Below are 15,000 nucleotides of genomic sequence, written 5' to 3'. Positions count from 1 at the left end.
GGGAATACCAGGTGCTGTAAGCTTTTCCACTTCCCTTTTTAGAGACAGCCAGGGTGCTGCTCCAGCAGTGAAACACCCAGTTGAACTCATTGAACGATCCACGCCTTGAGCAGAGTGCCAGAGATACGGAGCACCAGGGCCACGAAGCTGCGTCGGACGCGCCTGTCAAGCTGTAGTCCGCGGGGAGGTGCTGAAGCGTAGGCCCACGAGTTGGGCTGGTGGGCAAGGTTGCTGGAGCTTTCTGCAAGCTGAACTGCGTGGGGTTGAGGAGGGCACAGTGTGTTGATGAAGTACGGGTATCAGTGCTCATAGACACTGCCAAGAGCTGCCGATGCGGTCACATGCACACTATGAAAAGCCGCTGACTCTGTGACGTACACACTATAAAGAGCCACAGCCACTGTCACATACACACTATGTAGAGCCACTGCCACTGCCACATACACACTATAAGGAGCGTGTATGCAAAGGGCCCACAGGCTTACGGCCATACCACTCTGAAAACGCCCGATCTCGTCTCATCTCGGAAGCTAAGCAGGGTCGGGCCTGGTTAGTACTTGGATGGGAGACTGCCTTGGAATACCAGGTGCTGTAAGCTTTTCCACTTCCCTTTTTAGAGACAGCCAGGGTGCTGCTCCAGCAGTGAAACACCCAACTTTAAAGTGCCACTGCCACTGTGACATACACACTATGTAGAGCCACTGCCACTGCCACTACCACATACACACTATGTAGAGCCACTGCCACTATCACATACACACTATGTAGAGCCACTGCCACTGCTACATACACACTATAAGGAGCGTGTATGCAAAGGGCCCACAGGCTTACGGCCATACCACTCTGAACACGCCCGATCTCGTCTGATCTCGGAAGCTAAGCAGGGTCGGGCCTGGTTAGTACTTGGATGGGAGACCGCCTGGGAATACCAGGTGCTGTAAGCTTTTCCACTTCCCTTTTTAGAGACAGCCAGGGTGCTGCTCCAGCAGTGAAACACCCAACTTTAAAGTGCCACTGCCACTGTCACATACACACTATGTAGAGCCACTGCCACTGCCACTGTCACATACACACTATGTAGAGCCACTGTCACATACACACTATTTAGAGCCACTGCCACTGCCACATACACACTATAAGGAGCGTGTATGCGAAGGGCCCAGAGGCTTACGGCCATACCACTCTGAACACGCCCGATCTCATCAGATCTCGGAAGCTAAGCAGAGTCGGGCCCTTTTTATAGACAGCCAGGGTGCTGCTCCAGCAGTGAAACACCCAACTTTAAAGTGCCACTGCCACTGTCACATACACACTATGTAGAGCCACTGACACTGCCACTGTCACATACACACTATGTAGTGCCACTGTCACATACACACTATGTCGAGCCACTGCCACTGCCACTGCCACATACACACTATGTAGTGCCACTGTCACATACACACTATGTCGAGCCACTGCCACTGCCACTGCCACTAACACACTATAAGGAGCGTGTATGCGAAGTGCCCAGAGGCTTACGACCATACCACTCTGAACACGCCCGATCTCGTCTGATCTCGGTAGTTAAGCAGGGTCGGGCCTGGTTAGTACTTGGGTGGGAGACCTCCTGGGAATACCAGGTGCTGTAAGCTTTTCCACTTCCCTTTTTAGAGACAGCCAGGAAGCTGCTCCAGCAGTGAAACACCCAACTTTAAAGTGCCACTGCCACTGTCACATACACACTATGTAGAGACAATGCCACTGCCACTGCCACTGTCACATACACACTATGTAGAGCCACTGCCACATACACACTATAAGGAGCGTGTATGCAAAGGTCCCACAGGCTTACGGCCATACCACTCTGAACACCCCCGATCTCGTCTGATCTCGGAAGCTAAGCAGGATCAAGCCTGGTTAGTACTTTGATGGGATTCCGCCTGGGAATACCAGGTGCTGTAAGCTTTTCCACTTCCCTTTTCAGAGACAGCCAGGGTGCTGCTCCAGCAGTGAAACACCTAGCTGAACACATTGAACGCTCCACGCCTTGAGCAGAGTGCCACAGATACGGAGCACCAGGGCCACGAAGCTGCGTTGGACGCGACTGTCAAGCTGTAGTCCGCGGGGAGGTGCTTAAGCGTGGTCCCACGAGTTGGGCTGGTGGGCAATTTTGCTGGAGCTTTCTGCAGGCTGAACTGATTGGGATTGTCACATACACACTATGTAGAGACAATGCCACTGCCACAAACACACTATAAGGAGCGTGTCTGCAAAGGGCCCACAGGCTTACGGCCATACCACTCTGAACACGCCCGATCTCGTCTGATCTCGGTAGCTAAGCAGGGTCGGGCCTGGTTAGTACTTGGATGGGAGACCGCCTGGGAATACCAGGTGCTGCAAGCTTTTCCACTTAACTTTTTAGAGACAGCCATGGCACTGCTCCAGCAGTGAAACAACCAACTTTAAAGTGCCACTGCCACTGTCACATACACACTATGTAAATCCACTGCCACTGCCACTGCCACATACACACTATAAGGAGCGTGTATGCGAAGGGCCCAGAGGCTTACGGCCATATCACTCTGAACACGCCCGATCTCGTCTGATCTCGGAAGCCAAGCAGGGTCGGGCCTGGTTAGTACTTGGATGGGAGACCGCCTGGGAATACCAGGTGCTGTAAGCTTTTCCACTTCCCTTTTTAGAGACAGCCAGGGTGCTGCTCCAGCAGTGAAACACCCAACTTTAAAGTGCCACTGCCACTGTCACATACACACTATAAAGAGCCACTGCCACTGTCACATACACACTATGTAGAGCCACTGCCACTGCCACTGCCACATACACACTATAAGGAGCGTGTATGCGAAGGGCCCAGAGGCTTACGGCCATACCACTCTGAACACGCCCGATCTCGTCTGATCTCGGAAGCTAAGCAGGTTCGGGTCTGGTTAGTACTTCGATGGGAGACCTCCTGGGAATACCAGTTGCTGTAAGCTTTTCCACTTCCCTTTTTAGAGACAGCCAGGGTGCTGCTCCAGCAGTGAAACACCTAGCTGATCTCATTGAACGCTCCACGCCTTGAGCAGAGTGCCAGAGATACGGAGCACCAGGGCCACGAAGCTGCGTCGGACGCGCCTGTCAAGCTGTAGTCCGCGGGGAGGTGCTGAAGCGTGGGCCCACGAGTTGGGCTGGTGGGCAAGATTGCTGGAGCTTTCTGCAGGCTGAACTGCGTGGGGTTGAGGAGGCCACAGTGTGTTGATGAAGTACGGGTATCAGTGCTCATAGACGCTGCCAAGAGCTGCTGATGCGGTCACATGCGCACTATGAAAAGCCACTGACTCTGTGACGTAAACACTATAAAGAGCCACTGCCACTGTCACATACACACTATGTAGAGCCACTGTCACATACACACTATGTAGAGCCACTGCCCCTGCCACTGCCACATACACACTATGTAGAGCCACTGCCACATACACACTATGAAGAGCCACTGTCAAATACACACTATGTAGAGACACTGCCACTGCCACATACACAGTATAAGAAGCGTGTATGCAAAGGGCCCACAGGCTTTCGGCCATTCCACTCTGAACACGCCCGATCTCGTCTGATCTCGGAAGCTAAGCAGGGTCGGGCCTGGTTAGTACTTGAATGGGAGACCGCCTGGGAATACCAGGTGCTGTAAGCTTTTCCACTTCACTTTTTAGAACCAGCCAGGGTGCTGCTCCAGCAGTGAAACACCCAACTTTAAAGTGCCACTGCCACTCTCACATACACATTATGTAGAGCCACTGCCACTGCCACTGCCACATACACACTATATAGAGACAATGCCACTGCCACATACACACTATAAGGAGCGTGTATGCAAAGTGCCCACAAGCTTACAGGCTTACGGCCATACCACTCTGAACACGCCCGATCTCATCTGATCTCAGAAGCTAAGCAAGGTCAGGCCTGGTTAGTACTTGGATGGGAGACCGCCTGGGAATACCAGGTGCTGTAAGCTTTTCCACTTCACTTTTTAGAGACAGCCAGGGCGCTGCTGCAGCAGTGAAACACCCAAATTTAAAGTGCCACTGCTACTGTCACATACACACTATGGAGAGCCACTGTCACATACACACTATGTAGAGCCACTGCCACTGCAACTGTCACATACACACTAAGTAGAGCCACTGCCACATACACACTATAAGGAGCGTGTATGCGAAGTGGCCAGAGGCTTACGGCCATACCACTCTGAACACGCCCGATCTCGTCTGATCTCGGAAGCTAAGCAGGGTCGGGCCTGGTTAGTACTTGGATGGGAGACTGGATGGGAGACCGCCTGGGAAAACCAGGTGCTGTAAGCTTTTCCACTTCACTTTTTAGAGACAGCCAGGGCGCTGCTCCAGCAGTGAAACACCCAACTTCAAAGTGCCACTGCCACTGTCACATACACACTATGTAGAGCCACTGTCACATACACACTATGTAGAGCCACTGCCACAGCAACATACACACTATAAGGAGCGTGTATGCGAAGACCCCAAAACTTACGGCCATACCACTCTGAACACGCCCGATCTCGTCTGATCTCAGAGGCTAAGCAGGGTCGGGCCTGGTTAGTACTTGGATGGTAGACCGCCTGGGAATACCAGGTGTTTTAAGCTTTTCCACTTCCCTTTTTAGAGTCTGCCAGGGTGTTGCTCCAGCAGTGAAACACCCAGCTTTAAAGAGCCACTGCCACTGTCACATACACACTGTGTAGAGACAATGCCACAGCCACATACACACTATAAGGAGCGTGTATGCAAAGGTCCGACAGGCTTACGGCCATACCACTCTGAAAATGACCGATCTCGTCTGATCTCGGAAGCTAAGCAGGGTCGGGCCTGATTAGTACTTGGATGGGAGACCGCCTGGGAATACCAGGTGCTGTAAGCTTTTCCACTTCACTTTTTAGAGACACCCAGGGCGCTGCTCCAGCAGTGAAACACCCAACTTTAAAGTGCCACTGCCACTGTCACATACACACTATGTAGAGCCACTGCCACATACACACTACAAGGAGCGTGTATGCAAAGGGCCCACAGGCTTACGGCCATTCCACTCTGAACACGCCTGATCTCGTCTGATCTCGGAAGCTAAGCAGGGTCGGGCCCTTTTTAGAGACAGCCTGGGTGCTGCTCCAGCAGTGAAACACCCAACTTTAAAGTGCCACTGCCACTGTCACATACACACTATGTAGAGCCACTGCCACTGCCACTGTCACATACACACTATGTAGAGGCACTGTCACATACACACTATGTAGAGCCACTGCCACTGCCACTGCCACTAACACACTATAAGGACCGTGTATGCGAAGGGCCCAGAGGCTTACGGCCATACCACTCTGAACACGCCCGATCTCGTCTGATCTCGGTAGCTAAGCAGGGTCGGGCCTGGTTAGTACTTGGATGGGACACCTCCTGGGAATACCAGGTGCTGTAAGCTTTTCCACTTCCCTTTTTAGAGACAGCCAGGGTGCTGCACCAGCAGTGAAACACCCAACTTTAAAGTGCCACTGCCACTGTCACATACACACTATGTAGAGCCACTGCCACTGCCACTGCCACATACACACTATAAGGAGCGTGTATGCGAAGGGCCCAGAGGCTTACGGCCATACCACTCTGAACACGCCCGATCTCGTCTGATCTCGGAAGCTAAGCAGGTTCGAGTCTGGTTAGTACTTCGATGGGAGACCGCCTGGGAATACCAGGTGCTGTAAGCTTTTCCACTTCACTTTTTAGAGACTGCCAGGGCGCTGCTCCAGCAGTGAAACACAGAGCTTTAAAGTGCCTCTGCCACTGTCACATACACACTATGTAGAGCCACTGCCACTGCCACTGCCACATACACACTATGTAGAGCCACTGCCACTGCCACATACACACTATGTAGAGCCACTGCCACTGCCACTGCCACATACACACTATGTAGAGCCACTGCCACTGCCACATACACACTATAAGGAGCGTGTATGCAAAGTGCCCACAGGCTTACGGCCATACCACTCTGAACACGCACGATCTCGTCTGATCTCGGAGGCTAAGCAGGTTCGGGCCTGGTTAGTACTTGGATGGTAGACCGCCTGGGAATACCCGGTGCTGTAAGCTTTTCCACTTCCCTTTTTAGCGACTGCCAGGGTGCTGCTCCAGCAGTGAAACACACAGTTTTAAACTGCCACTGCCACTGCCACTGTCACAAATACAATATGTAGAGCCACTGCCACATACACACTATAAGGAGTGTGGATGCGAGGGGCCCAGAGGCTTACGGCCATACCACTCTGAACACGCCCGATCTCGTCTGATCTCGGAAGATAAGCTGGCTCGGGCCTGGTTAGTACTTGGATGGGAGACCGCCTGGGAATACCAGGTGCTGTAAGCTTTTCCTCTTCCCTTTTTAGAGACAGCCAGGGTGCTGCTCCAGCAGTGAAACACCCAACTTTAAAGTGCCACTGTCACATACACACTATGTAGAGACAATGCCACTGCCACATACACAATATAAGGAGCGAGTATGCAAAGGTCCCACAGGCTGACGGCCATACCACTCTGAACACCCCCGATCTCGTCTGATCTCGGAAGCTAAGCAGGATCAAGCCTGGTTAGTACTTTGATGGGATTCCGCCTGGGAATACCAGGTGCTGTAAGCTTTTCCACTTCCCTTTTTAGAGACAGCCAGGGTGCTGCTCCAGCAGTGAAACACCTAGCTGAACTCATTGAACGCTCCACGCCTTGAGCAGAGTGCCAGAGATACGGAGCACCAGGGCCACGAAACTGCGTCGGACGTGCCTGTCAAGCTGTAGTCCGCGGGGAGGTGCTTAAGCGTGGGCCCACGAGTTGGGCTGGTGGGCAAGGTTGCTGGAGCTTTCTGCAGGCTGAACTGATTGGGATTGTCACATACTCACTATGTAGAGACAATGCCACTGCCACATACACACTATAAGGAGCGTGTATGCAAAGGGCCCACAGGCTTACGGCCATACCACTCTGAACATGCCCGATCTCGTCTGATCTCGAAAGCTAAGCAGGGTCGGGCCTGGTTAGTACTTGGATGGGAGACCGCCTGGGAATACCAGGTGCTGTAAGCTTTTCCACTTCACTTTTTAGAACCAGCCAGGGCGCTGCTCCAGCAGTGAAACACCCAACTTTAAAGTGCCACTGCCACTGTCACATACACACTATGTAGAGCCACTGTCACATACACTTTATGTAAAGCCACTGCCAATGCCACTGCCACATACACACTATATAGAGACAATGCCACTGCCACATACACACTATAAGGAGCGTTTATGCAAAGTGCCCACAAGCTAACATGCTTACGGCCATACCACTCTGAACACGCCCGATCTCGTCTGATCTCGGAAGCTAAGCAGGGTCGGGCCCTTTTTAGAGACAGCCAGGGTGCTGCTCCAGCAGTGAAACACCCAACTTTAAAGTGCCACTGCCACTGTCACATACACACTATGTAGATCCACTGCCACTGCCACTGCCACATACACACTATGTAGAGCAACTGCCACTGCCACTGCCACATACACACTATGTAGAGACAAAGCCACTGCCACATACACACTATAAGGAGCGTGGATGCAAAGGGCCCACAGGCTTACGGCCATACCACTCTGAACACGCCCGATCTCGTCCGATCTCGGAAGCTAAGCAGGGTCGGGTCCTTTTTAGAGACAGCCAGGGTGCTGCTCCAGCAGTGAAACACACAACTTTAAAGTGCCACTGCCACTGTCACATACACACTATGTAGAGCCACTGCCACTGCCACTGTCACATACACACTATATAGAGCCACTGCCACATACACACTATAAGGAGCGTGTATGCGAAGGGGTCAGAGGCTTAAGGACATACCACTCTGAACACGCCCGATCTCGTCTGTTCTCGGAAGCTAAGCAGGGTCGGGCCTGGTTAGTACTTGGATGGGAGACCGCCTGGGAATACCAGGTGCTTTAAGCTTTTCCACTTCACTTTTTAGAGACAGCCAGGGTGCTGCTCCAGCAGTGAAACACCCAACTTTAAAGTGCCACTGCCACTGTCACATACACACTGTGTAGAGACAATGCCACTGCCACATACACACTATAAGGAGCGTGTATGCAAAGGACCCACAGGCTTACGGCCATATCACTCTGAACACCCCCGATCTCGTCTGATCTCGGAAGCTAAGCAGGATCTAGCCTGGTTAGTACTTTGATGGGATTCCGCCTGGGATACCAGGTGCTGTAAGCTTTTCCACTTCCCCTTTTAGAGACAGCCAGGGTGCTGCTCCAGCAGTGAAACACCTAGCTGAACACATTGAACGCTCCACGCCTTGAGCAGAGTGCCACAGATACGGAGCACCAGGGCCACGAAGCTGCGTTGGACGCGCCTGTCAAGCTGTAGTCCGCGGGGAGGTGCTTAAGCGTGGTCCCACGAGTTGGGCTGGTGGGCAAGGTTGCTGGAGCTTTCTGCAGGCTGAACTGATTGGGATTGTCACATACACACTATGTAGAGACAATGCCACTGCGACTGTCACAAACACACGAAGTAGAGCCACTGCCACATACACACTATAAGGAGCGTGTATGCAAAGGGCCCACAGGCTTACGGCCATATCACTCTGAAAAAGCCCGATGTCGTCTGATCTCGGAAACTAAGCAGGTTCGGGCCTGGTCAGTACTTGGATGGGAGACCCCCTGGGAATGCCAGGTGCTGTAAGCTTTTCCACTTCACTTTTTAGAGACAGCCAGGGTGCTGCTCCAGCAGTGAAACACCCAGCTTTAAAGAGCCACTGCCACTGTCACATACACACTATGTAGAGCCACTGCCACTGCCACTGTCACATACACACTATGTAGAGCCACTGTCACATACACACTATGTAGAGCCACTGCCACTGCCACATACACACTATAAGGAGCGTGTATGCGAAGGGGCCAGAGGCTTACGGCCATAGCACTCTGAACACGCCCGATCACGTCTGATCTCGGAAGCTAAGCAGGGTCAGGCCTGGTGAGTACTTCGATGGGAGACCGCCTGGGAATACAAGGTGCTGTAAGCTTTTCCACTTCACTTTTTAGAGACAGCCAGGGCGCTGCTCCAGCAGTGAAACACCCAACTTTAAAGTGCCACTGCCACTGTCACATACACACTATGTAGAGCCACTGTAACATACACACTATGTAGAGCCACTACCACTGCCACATACACACTATAAGGAGCGTGTATGCGAAGGCCCCAAAACTTACGGCCATACAACTCTGAGGACGCCTGATCTCGTCTGATCTCGGAAGGTAAGCAGGGTCGGGCCTGGTTTGTACTTGGATGGGAGAATGCCTGGGAATACCAGGTGCTGTAAGCTTTTCCACTTCCCTTTTTGGAGACAGCCAGGGTGCTGCTCCAGCAGTGAAACACCCAACTTTAAAGTGCCACAGCCACTGTCACATACACACTATGTAGAGACAATGCCACTGCCACATACACACTATAAGGAGCGTGTATGCAAAGGACCCACAGTCTTACGGCCATACCACTCTGAACACGCCCGATCTCGTCTGATTTCGGAAGCTAAACAGGGTCGAGCCTGGTTAGTACTTGGATGGGAGACCGCCTGGGAATACCAGGTGCTGTAAGCTTTTCCACTGCACTTTTTAGAGACAGCCATGGCGCTGCTCCAGCAGTGAAACACCCAACTTTAGAGTGCCACTGCCACTGTCACATACACACTATGTAGAGCCACTGCCACTGCCACTACCACATACACACTATGTAGAGCCACTGCCACTGCCACATACACACTATAAGGAGCGTGTATGCAAAGGGCCCACAGGCTTATGGCCATACCACTCTGAACACGCCCGATCTCGTCTGATCTCGGAAGCTAAGCAGGGTCGGGCCTGGTTAGTACTTGGATGGGAGACCGCCTGGGAATACCAGGTACTGTAAGCTTTTCCACTTCACTTTTTAGAACCAGCCAGGGCGCTGCTCCAGCAGTGAAACACCCAACTTTAAAGTGCCACTGCCACTGTCACATACACACTATGTAGAGCCACTGCCACTGCCACTGCCACATACACAGTATATAGAGACAATGCCACTGCCACATACACATTATAAGGAGCGTGTATGCAAAGTGCCCACAAGCTAACAGGCTTACGGCCATACCAGTCTGAACACGCCCGATCTCATCAGATCTCGGAAGCTAAGCAGGGTCGGGCCCTTTTTATAGACAGCCAGGGTGCTGCTCCAGCAGTGAAACACCCAACTTTAAAGTGCCACTGCCACTGTCACATACACACTATGTAGAGCCACTGCCACTGTCACATACACACTATGTAGAGCCATTGCCACTGCCACATACACACTATAAGGAGCGTGTATGCAAAGGGCCCACAGACTTACGGCGTACCACTTTGAACACGCCCGATCTCGTCTGATCTCGGAGGATAAGCAGGGTCGGGCCTGGTTAGTACTTGGATGGTAGACCGCCTGGGAATACCAAGCGCTGTAAGCTTTTCCACTTCCCTTTTTAGAGACTGCCAGGGTGCTGCTCCAGCAGTGAAACACACAGCTTTAAACAGCCACTGTCACTGTCACATACACACTATGTAGAGCCACTGCCACATACACACTATAAGGAGCGTGTATGCGAAGACCCCAAAACTTACGGTCATACCACTCTGAGGACACCCGATCTCGTCTGATCTCGGAAGGTAAGCAGGGTCGAGCCTGGTTAGTACTTGGATGGGAGAATGCCTGGGAATACCAGGTGCTGTAATCTTTTCCACTTCCCTTTTTAGAGACAGCCAGGGTGCTGCTCCAGCAGTGAAACACCCAACTTTAAAGTGCCACTGTCACATACACACTATGTAGAGCCACTGCCACTGCCACTGCCACATACACAATATAAGGAGCGTGTATGCGAAGGGCCCAGAGGCTTACGGCCATACCACTCTGAACACGCCCGATCTCACCTGATCTCGAAAGCTAAGCAGGGTCGGGCCTGGTTAGTACTTAGATGGGAGACCGCCTGGGAATACCAGCTGCTGTAAGCTTTTCCACTTCACTTTTTAGAGACAGCCACCGCGCTGCTCCAGCAGTGAAACACCCAGCTTTAAAGAGCCACTGCCACTGTCACACACACACTATGTAGAGCCACTGCCACTGCCACTGCCACATACACACTATGTAGAGCAACTGCCACTGCCACATACACACTATGTAGAGACAATGCCACTGCCACATACACACTATAAAGAGCGTGTATGCAAAGTGCCCACAGGCTTACGGCCATACCACTCTGAACACGCCCGATCTCATCTGATCTCGGAAGCTAAGCAGGGTTTGGGCCTGGTTAGTACTTGCATGGGAGACCGCCTGGGAATACCAGGTGGTGTAAGCTTTTCCACTTCACTTTTTAGAACCAGCCAGGGCGCTGCTCCAGCAGTGAAACACCCAACTTTAAAGTGCCACTGCCACTGTCACATACACACTATGTAGAGCCACTGCCACTGTCACATACACACTATGTAGAGCCACTGTCACATACACACTATGTACAGCCACTGCCACTGCCACATACACACTATAAGGAGCGTGTATGCGAAGGTCCCACAGACTTACGGCCATACCACTCTGACAGGCCCCATCTCGTCTGATCTCGGAGGCTAAGCAGGGTCGGGCCTGGTTAGTACTTGGATGGTAGAACGCCTGGGAATACCAGGTGCTGTAAGCTTTTCCACTTCCCTTCTTAGAGACAGCCAGGGTGCTGCTCCAGCAGTGAAACACCTAGCTTTAAAGAGCCACTGCCACTGTCACATACACACTATGTAGAGAAACTGCCACTGCCACTGCCACATACACACTATAAGGAGCGTGTATGTGAAGGGCCCAGAGGCTTACGGCCATACCACTCTGAACACGCCCGATCTCATCAGATCTCGGAAGCTAAGCAGAGTCGGGCCCTTTTTATAGACAGCCAGGGTGCTGCTCCAGCAGTGAAACACCCAACTTTAAAGTGCCACTGCCACTGTCACATACACACTATGTAGAGCCACTGACACTGCCACTGTCACATACACACTATGTAGTGCCACTGTCACATACACACTATGTCGAGCCACTGCCACTGCCACTGCCACATACACACTATGTAGTGCCACTGTCACATACACACTATGTCGAGCCACTGCCACTGCCACTGCCACTAACACACTATAAGGAGCGTGTATACGAAGTGCCCAGAGGCTTACGACCATACCACTCTGAACACGCCCGATCTCGTCTGATCTCGGTAGCTAAGCAGGGTCGCGCCTGGTTAGTACTTGGATGGGAGACCTCCTGGGAATACCAGGTGCTGTAAGCTTTTCCACTTCCCTTTTTAGAGAGAGCCAGGGTGCTGCTCCAGCAGTGAAACACCCAGCTGAACTCATTGAACGCTCCACGCCTTGAGCAGAGTGCCAGAGATACGGAGCACCAGGGCCACGAAGCTGAGTCGGACACGCCTGTCAAGCTGTAGTCCGCGGGGAGGTGCTTAAGCGTGGGCCCACGAGTTGGGGTGGTGGGCAAGGTTGCTGGAGCTTTCTGCAGGCTGAACTGCGTGGGGTTGAGGAGGCCACAGTGTGTTGATGAAGTACGGGTATCAGTGCTCATAGACTCTGCCAAGGGCTGCCGATGCGGTCACATACGCACTATGAAAAGCCGCTGACTCTGTGACGTACACACTATAAAGAGCCACTGCCACTGTCACATACACACTATGTAGAGCCACTGCCACATACACACTATAAGGAGCGTGTATGGGAAGGGCCCAGAGGCTTACGGCCATATCACTCTGAACACGCCCGATCTCGTCTGATCTCGGAAGCTAAGCAGGGTCGGGCCTGGTTAGTACTTGGATGGGAGACCGCCTGGGAATACCAGGTGCTGTAAGCTTTTCCACTTCACTTTTTAGAGACAGCCAGGGTGCTGCTCCAGCAGTGAAACACCCAACTTTAAAGTGCCACTGCCACTGTCACATACACACTATGTAGAGCCACTGCCACTGCCACTGCCACACTATAAAGAGCCACTGCCACTGTCACATACACACTATGTAGAGCCACTGCCACTACCACTGCCACATACACACTATAAGGAGCGTGTATGCGAAGGGCCCACAGACTTACGGCCATACCACTCTGAACACGCCCGATCTCGTCTGATCTCGGAAGCTAAGTAGGGTCGGGCCTGGTTAGTATTTGGATGGTAGACCAAATGGGAATACCAGGTGCTGTAAGCTTTTCCTCTTTCCCTTTTTAGAGACAGCCAGGGTGCTGCTCCAGCAGTGAAACACCCAACTTTAAAGTGCCACTGTCACATACACACTATAAAGAGTCACAGCCACTGTCACATACACACTATGTAGAGCCACTGCCACTGCCACATACACATTATAAGGAGCGTGTATGCGAAGGGCCCACAGACTTACGGCCATAGCACTCTGAACACGCCCGATCTCGTCTGATCTCGGAAGGTAAGCAGGGTCGGGCCTGGTTAGTAGTTGGATGGGAGAATGCCTGGGAATACCAGGTGCTGTAAGCTTTTCCACTTCCCTTTTTAGAGACAGCCAGGGTGCTGCTCCAGCAGTGAAACACCCAGCTGAACGCTCCACGCCTTGAGCAGAGTGCCAGAGATACGGAGCACCAGGGCCACGAAGCTGCGTCGGACGCGCCTGTCAAGCTGTAGTCCGCGGGGAGGTGCTTAAGCGTGGGCCCACGAGTTGGGCTGGTGGGCAAGGTTGCTGGAGCTTTCTGCAGGCTGAACTGCGTGGGATTGTCACATACACACTATGTAGAGACAATGCCACTGCCACATACACACTATAAGGAGCGTGTATGCGAAGGGCCCAGAAGCTTACGGCCATTCCACTCTGAACACGCCTGATCTCGTCTGATCTCGGAAGCTAAGCAGGGTCGGGCCCTTTTTAGAGACAGCCAGGGTGCTGCTCCATCAGTGAAACACCCAACTTTAAAGTGCCACTGCCACTGTCACATACACACTATGTAGAGCCACTGCCACTGCCACTGTCACATACACACTATGTAGAGCCACTTTCACATACACACTATGTAGAGCCACTTTCACATACACATTATGTAGAGCCATTGCCACTGCCACTGCGACTAACACACTATAAGGACCGAGTATGAGAAGGGCCCAGAGGCTTACGGCCATACCACTCTGAACACGCCCGATCTCGTCTGATCTCGGTAGCTAAGCAGTGTCGGGCCTGGTTAGTACTTGGATGGGAGACCTCCTGGGAATACCAGGTGCTGTAAGCTTTTCCACTTCCCTTTTTAGAGACAGCCAGGGTGCTGCTCCAGCAGTGAAACACCCAACTTTAAAGTGCCACTGCCACTGTCACATACACACTATGTAGAGACAATGCCACTGCCACATACACACTATAAGGAGCGTGTATGCAAAGGGCCCACAGGCTTACGGCCATACCACTCTGAACACGCCCGATCTCGTCCGATCTCGGAAGCTAAACAGGGTCGGGTCCTTTTTAGAGACAGCCAGGGTGCTGCTCCAGCAGTGAAACACCCAACTTTAAAGAGCCACTGCCACTGTCACATACACACTATGTAGAGCCACTGCCACTGCCACTGCCACATACACACTATGTAGAGCCACTGCCAAAGCCACATACACACTATAAGGAGCGTGTATGCAAAGTGCCCACAGGCTTACGGCCATACCACTCTGAAGACGCACGATCTCGTCTGATCTCAGAGGCTAAGCAGGGTCGGGCCTGGTTAGTACTTGGATGGTAGACCGCCTGGGAATACCCGGTGCTGTAAGCTTTTCCACTTCCCTTTTTAGAGACTGCCAGGGTGCTGCTCCAGCAGTGAAACACACAGCTTTAAAGAGCCACTGTCACTGTCACTTACACACTATGTAGAGACACTGCCACATACACACTATAAGGAGCGGGTATGCG

General features: G+C 52.4%; 24 non-coding genes and 13 pseudogenes across 24 annotated transcripts; all 37 read left to right on the top strand.

Annotated features, from left to right (window-relative positions):
- LOC139307628 (5S ribosomal RNA) overlaps nt 1-23 on the top strand; it is a 119-nt pseudogene extending 96 nt beyond the window's left edge.
- Nucleotides 24-479: 456 nt separating this feature from the next.
- Nucleotides 480-598, top strand: LOC139305386 (5S ribosomal RNA). The gene has a single exon (XR_011599268.1). It is a non-coding gene; the product is annotated as a 5S ribosomal RNA (ribosomal RNA).
- A 227-nt stretch (nt 599-825) lies between these two features.
- On the top strand, nt 826-944 carry LOC139303687 (5S ribosomal RNA). Its single transcript, XR_011598962.1, has one exon. It is a non-coding gene; the product is annotated as a 5S ribosomal RNA (ribosomal RNA).
- Nucleotides 945-1,515: 571 nt separating this feature from the next.
- On the top strand, nt 1,516-1,634 carry LOC139281875 (5S ribosomal RNA). The gene has a single exon (XR_011597000.1). It is a non-coding gene; the product is annotated as a 5S ribosomal RNA (ribosomal RNA).
- A 194-nt stretch (nt 1,635-1,828) lies between these two features.
- LOC139307536 (5S ribosomal RNA) lies at nt 1,829-1,947 on the top strand (annotated as a pseudogene).
- Nucleotides 1,948-2,266: 319 nt separating this feature from the next.
- Nucleotides 2,267-2,385, top strand: LOC139282050 (5S ribosomal RNA). Its single transcript, XR_011597167.1, has one exon. It is a non-coding gene; the product is annotated as a 5S ribosomal RNA (ribosomal RNA).
- Nucleotides 2,386-2,546: 161 nt separating this feature from the next.
- Nucleotides 2,547-2,665, top strand: LOC139281998 (5S ribosomal RNA). The gene has a single exon (XR_011597117.1). It is a non-coding gene; the product is annotated as a 5S ribosomal RNA (ribosomal RNA).
- Nucleotides 2,666-2,859: 194 nt separating this feature from the next.
- Nucleotides 2,860-2,978, top strand: LOC139304181 (5S ribosomal RNA). Its single transcript, XR_011599065.1, has one exon. It is a non-coding gene; the product is annotated as a 5S ribosomal RNA (ribosomal RNA).
- A 576-nt stretch (nt 2,979-3,554) lies between these two features.
- LOC139282131 (5S ribosomal RNA) lies at nt 3,555-3,673 on the top strand. The gene has a single exon (XR_011597247.1). It is a non-coding gene; the product is annotated as a 5S ribosomal RNA (ribosomal RNA).
- A 202-nt stretch (nt 3,674-3,875) lies between these two features.
- LOC139304692 (5S ribosomal RNA) lies at nt 3,876-3,994 on the top strand. The gene has a single exon (XR_011599154.1). It is a non-coding gene; the product is annotated as a 5S ribosomal RNA (ribosomal RNA).
- A 215-nt stretch (nt 3,995-4,209) lies between these two features.
- Nucleotides 4,210-4,340, top strand: LOC139304982 (5S ribosomal RNA; annotated as a pseudogene).
- Nucleotides 4,341-4,521: 181 nt separating this feature from the next.
- Nucleotides 4,522-4,640, top strand: LOC139307625 (5S ribosomal RNA; annotated as a pseudogene).
- Nucleotides 4,641-4,795: 155 nt separating this feature from the next.
- Nucleotides 4,796-4,914, top strand: LOC139282054 (5S ribosomal RNA). The gene has a single exon (XR_011597171.1). It is a non-coding gene; the product is annotated as a 5S ribosomal RNA (ribosomal RNA).
- A 433-nt stretch (nt 4,915-5,347) lies between these two features.
- Nucleotides 5,348-5,466, top strand: LOC139281832 (5S ribosomal RNA). Its single transcript, XR_011596960.1, has one exon. It is a non-coding gene; the product is annotated as a 5S ribosomal RNA (ribosomal RNA).
- A 161-nt stretch (nt 5,467-5,627) lies between these two features.
- Nucleotides 5,628-5,746, top strand: LOC139305645 (5S ribosomal RNA). Its single transcript, XR_011599312.1, has one exon. It is a non-coding gene; the product is annotated as a 5S ribosomal RNA (ribosomal RNA).
- Nucleotides 5,747-6,012: 266 nt separating this feature from the next.
- LOC139307095 (5S ribosomal RNA) lies at nt 6,013-6,131 on the top strand. Its single transcript, XR_011599580.1, has one exon. It is a non-coding gene; the product is annotated as a 5S ribosomal RNA (ribosomal RNA).
- A 155-nt stretch (nt 6,132-6,286) lies between these two features.
- On the top strand, nt 6,287-6,405 carry LOC139303724 (5S ribosomal RNA). Its single transcript, XR_011598968.1, has one exon. It is a non-coding gene; the product is annotated as a 5S ribosomal RNA (ribosomal RNA).
- A 149-nt stretch (nt 6,406-6,554) lies between these two features.
- Nucleotides 6,555-6,673, top strand: LOC139307695 (5S ribosomal RNA; annotated as a pseudogene).
- A 319-nt stretch (nt 6,674-6,992) lies between these two features.
- On the top strand, nt 6,993-7,111 carry LOC139281993 (5S ribosomal RNA). The gene has a single exon (XR_011597113.1). It is a non-coding gene; the product is annotated as a 5S ribosomal RNA (ribosomal RNA).
- A 764-nt stretch (nt 7,112-7,875) lies between these two features.
- Nucleotides 7,876-7,994, top strand: LOC139304546 (5S ribosomal RNA). Its single transcript, XR_011599126.1, has one exon. It is a non-coding gene; the product is annotated as a 5S ribosomal RNA (ribosomal RNA).
- A 155-nt stretch (nt 7,995-8,149) lies between these two features.
- On the top strand, nt 8,150-8,267 carry LOC139307711 (5S ribosomal RNA; annotated as a pseudogene).
- Nucleotides 8,268-8,619: 352 nt separating this feature from the next.
- Nucleotides 8,620-8,738, top strand: LOC139307652 (5S ribosomal RNA; annotated as a pseudogene).
- A 221-nt stretch (nt 8,739-8,959) lies between these two features.
- Nucleotides 8,960-9,078, top strand: LOC139307545 (5S ribosomal RNA; annotated as a pseudogene).
- Nucleotides 9,079-9,259: 181 nt separating this feature from the next.
- On the top strand, nt 9,260-9,378 carry LOC139307833 (5S ribosomal RNA; annotated as a pseudogene).
- A 155-nt stretch (nt 9,379-9,533) lies between these two features.
- Nucleotides 9,534-9,652, top strand: LOC139305174 (5S ribosomal RNA). The gene has a single exon (XR_011599235.1). It is a non-coding gene; the product is annotated as a 5S ribosomal RNA (ribosomal RNA).
- A 194-nt stretch (nt 9,653-9,846) lies between these two features.
- Nucleotides 9,847-9,965, top strand: LOC139281922 (5S ribosomal RNA). Its single transcript, XR_011597046.1, has one exon. It is a non-coding gene; the product is annotated as a 5S ribosomal RNA (ribosomal RNA).
- Nucleotides 9,966-10,412: 447 nt separating this feature from the next.
- LOC139281676 (5S ribosomal RNA) lies at nt 10,413-10,530 on the top strand (annotated as a pseudogene).
- A 148-nt stretch (nt 10,531-10,678) lies between these two features.
- On the top strand, nt 10,679-10,797 carry LOC139307722 (5S ribosomal RNA; annotated as a pseudogene).
- Nucleotides 10,798-10,952: 155 nt separating this feature from the next.
- On the top strand, nt 10,953-11,071 carry LOC139305516 (5S ribosomal RNA). The gene has a single exon (XR_011599286.1). It is a non-coding gene; the product is annotated as a 5S ribosomal RNA (ribosomal RNA).
- A 227-nt stretch (nt 11,072-11,298) lies between these two features.
- On the top strand, nt 11,299-11,418 carry LOC139304756 (5S ribosomal RNA). Its single transcript, XR_011599161.1, has one exon. It is a non-coding gene; the product is annotated as a 5S ribosomal RNA (ribosomal RNA).
- A 215-nt stretch (nt 11,419-11,633) lies between these two features.
- On the top strand, nt 11,634-11,751 carry LOC139281731 (5S ribosomal RNA; annotated as a pseudogene).
- Nucleotides 11,752-12,262: 511 nt separating this feature from the next.
- LOC139304661 (5S ribosomal RNA) lies at nt 12,263-12,381 on the top strand. The gene has a single exon (XR_011599144.1). It is a non-coding gene; the product is annotated as a 5S ribosomal RNA (ribosomal RNA).
- Nucleotides 12,382-12,831: 450 nt separating this feature from the next.
- Nucleotides 12,832-12,950, top strand: LOC139281773 (5S ribosomal RNA). The gene has a single exon (XR_011596905.1). It is a non-coding gene; the product is annotated as a 5S ribosomal RNA (ribosomal RNA).
- A 227-nt stretch (nt 12,951-13,177) lies between these two features.
- LOC139306009 (5S ribosomal RNA) lies at nt 13,178-13,296 on the top strand. Its single transcript, XR_011599380.1, has one exon. It is a non-coding gene; the product is annotated as a 5S ribosomal RNA (ribosomal RNA).
- A 183-nt stretch (nt 13,297-13,479) lies between these two features.
- On the top strand, nt 13,480-13,598 carry LOC139307648 (5S ribosomal RNA; annotated as a pseudogene).
- Nucleotides 13,599-14,219: 621 nt separating this feature from the next.
- LOC139307609 (5S ribosomal RNA) lies at nt 14,220-14,338 on the top strand. The gene has a single exon (XR_011599677.1). It is a non-coding gene; the product is annotated as a 5S ribosomal RNA (ribosomal RNA).
- Nucleotides 14,339-14,744: 406 nt separating this feature from the next.
- LOC139307306 (5S ribosomal RNA) lies at nt 14,745-14,863 on the top strand. The gene has a single exon (XR_011599632.1). It is a non-coding gene; the product is annotated as a 5S ribosomal RNA (ribosomal RNA).
- The last annotated feature ends 137 nt before the right edge of the window (nt 14,864-15,000 follow it).

This window comes from Enoplosus armatus, chromosome 2 (assembly GCF_043641665.1).
Source record: "Enoplosus armatus isolate fEnoArm2 chromosome 2, fEnoArm2.hap1, whole genome shotgun sequence".
Taxonomy (NCBI): Eukaryota; Metazoa; Chordata; class Actinopteri; order Centrarchiformes; family Enoplosidae; genus Enoplosus; species Enoplosus armatus.
The sequence above is the reverse complement of the archived record's forward strand: the minus strand, read 5'-3'. Positions and strand labels throughout refer to the sequence as shown.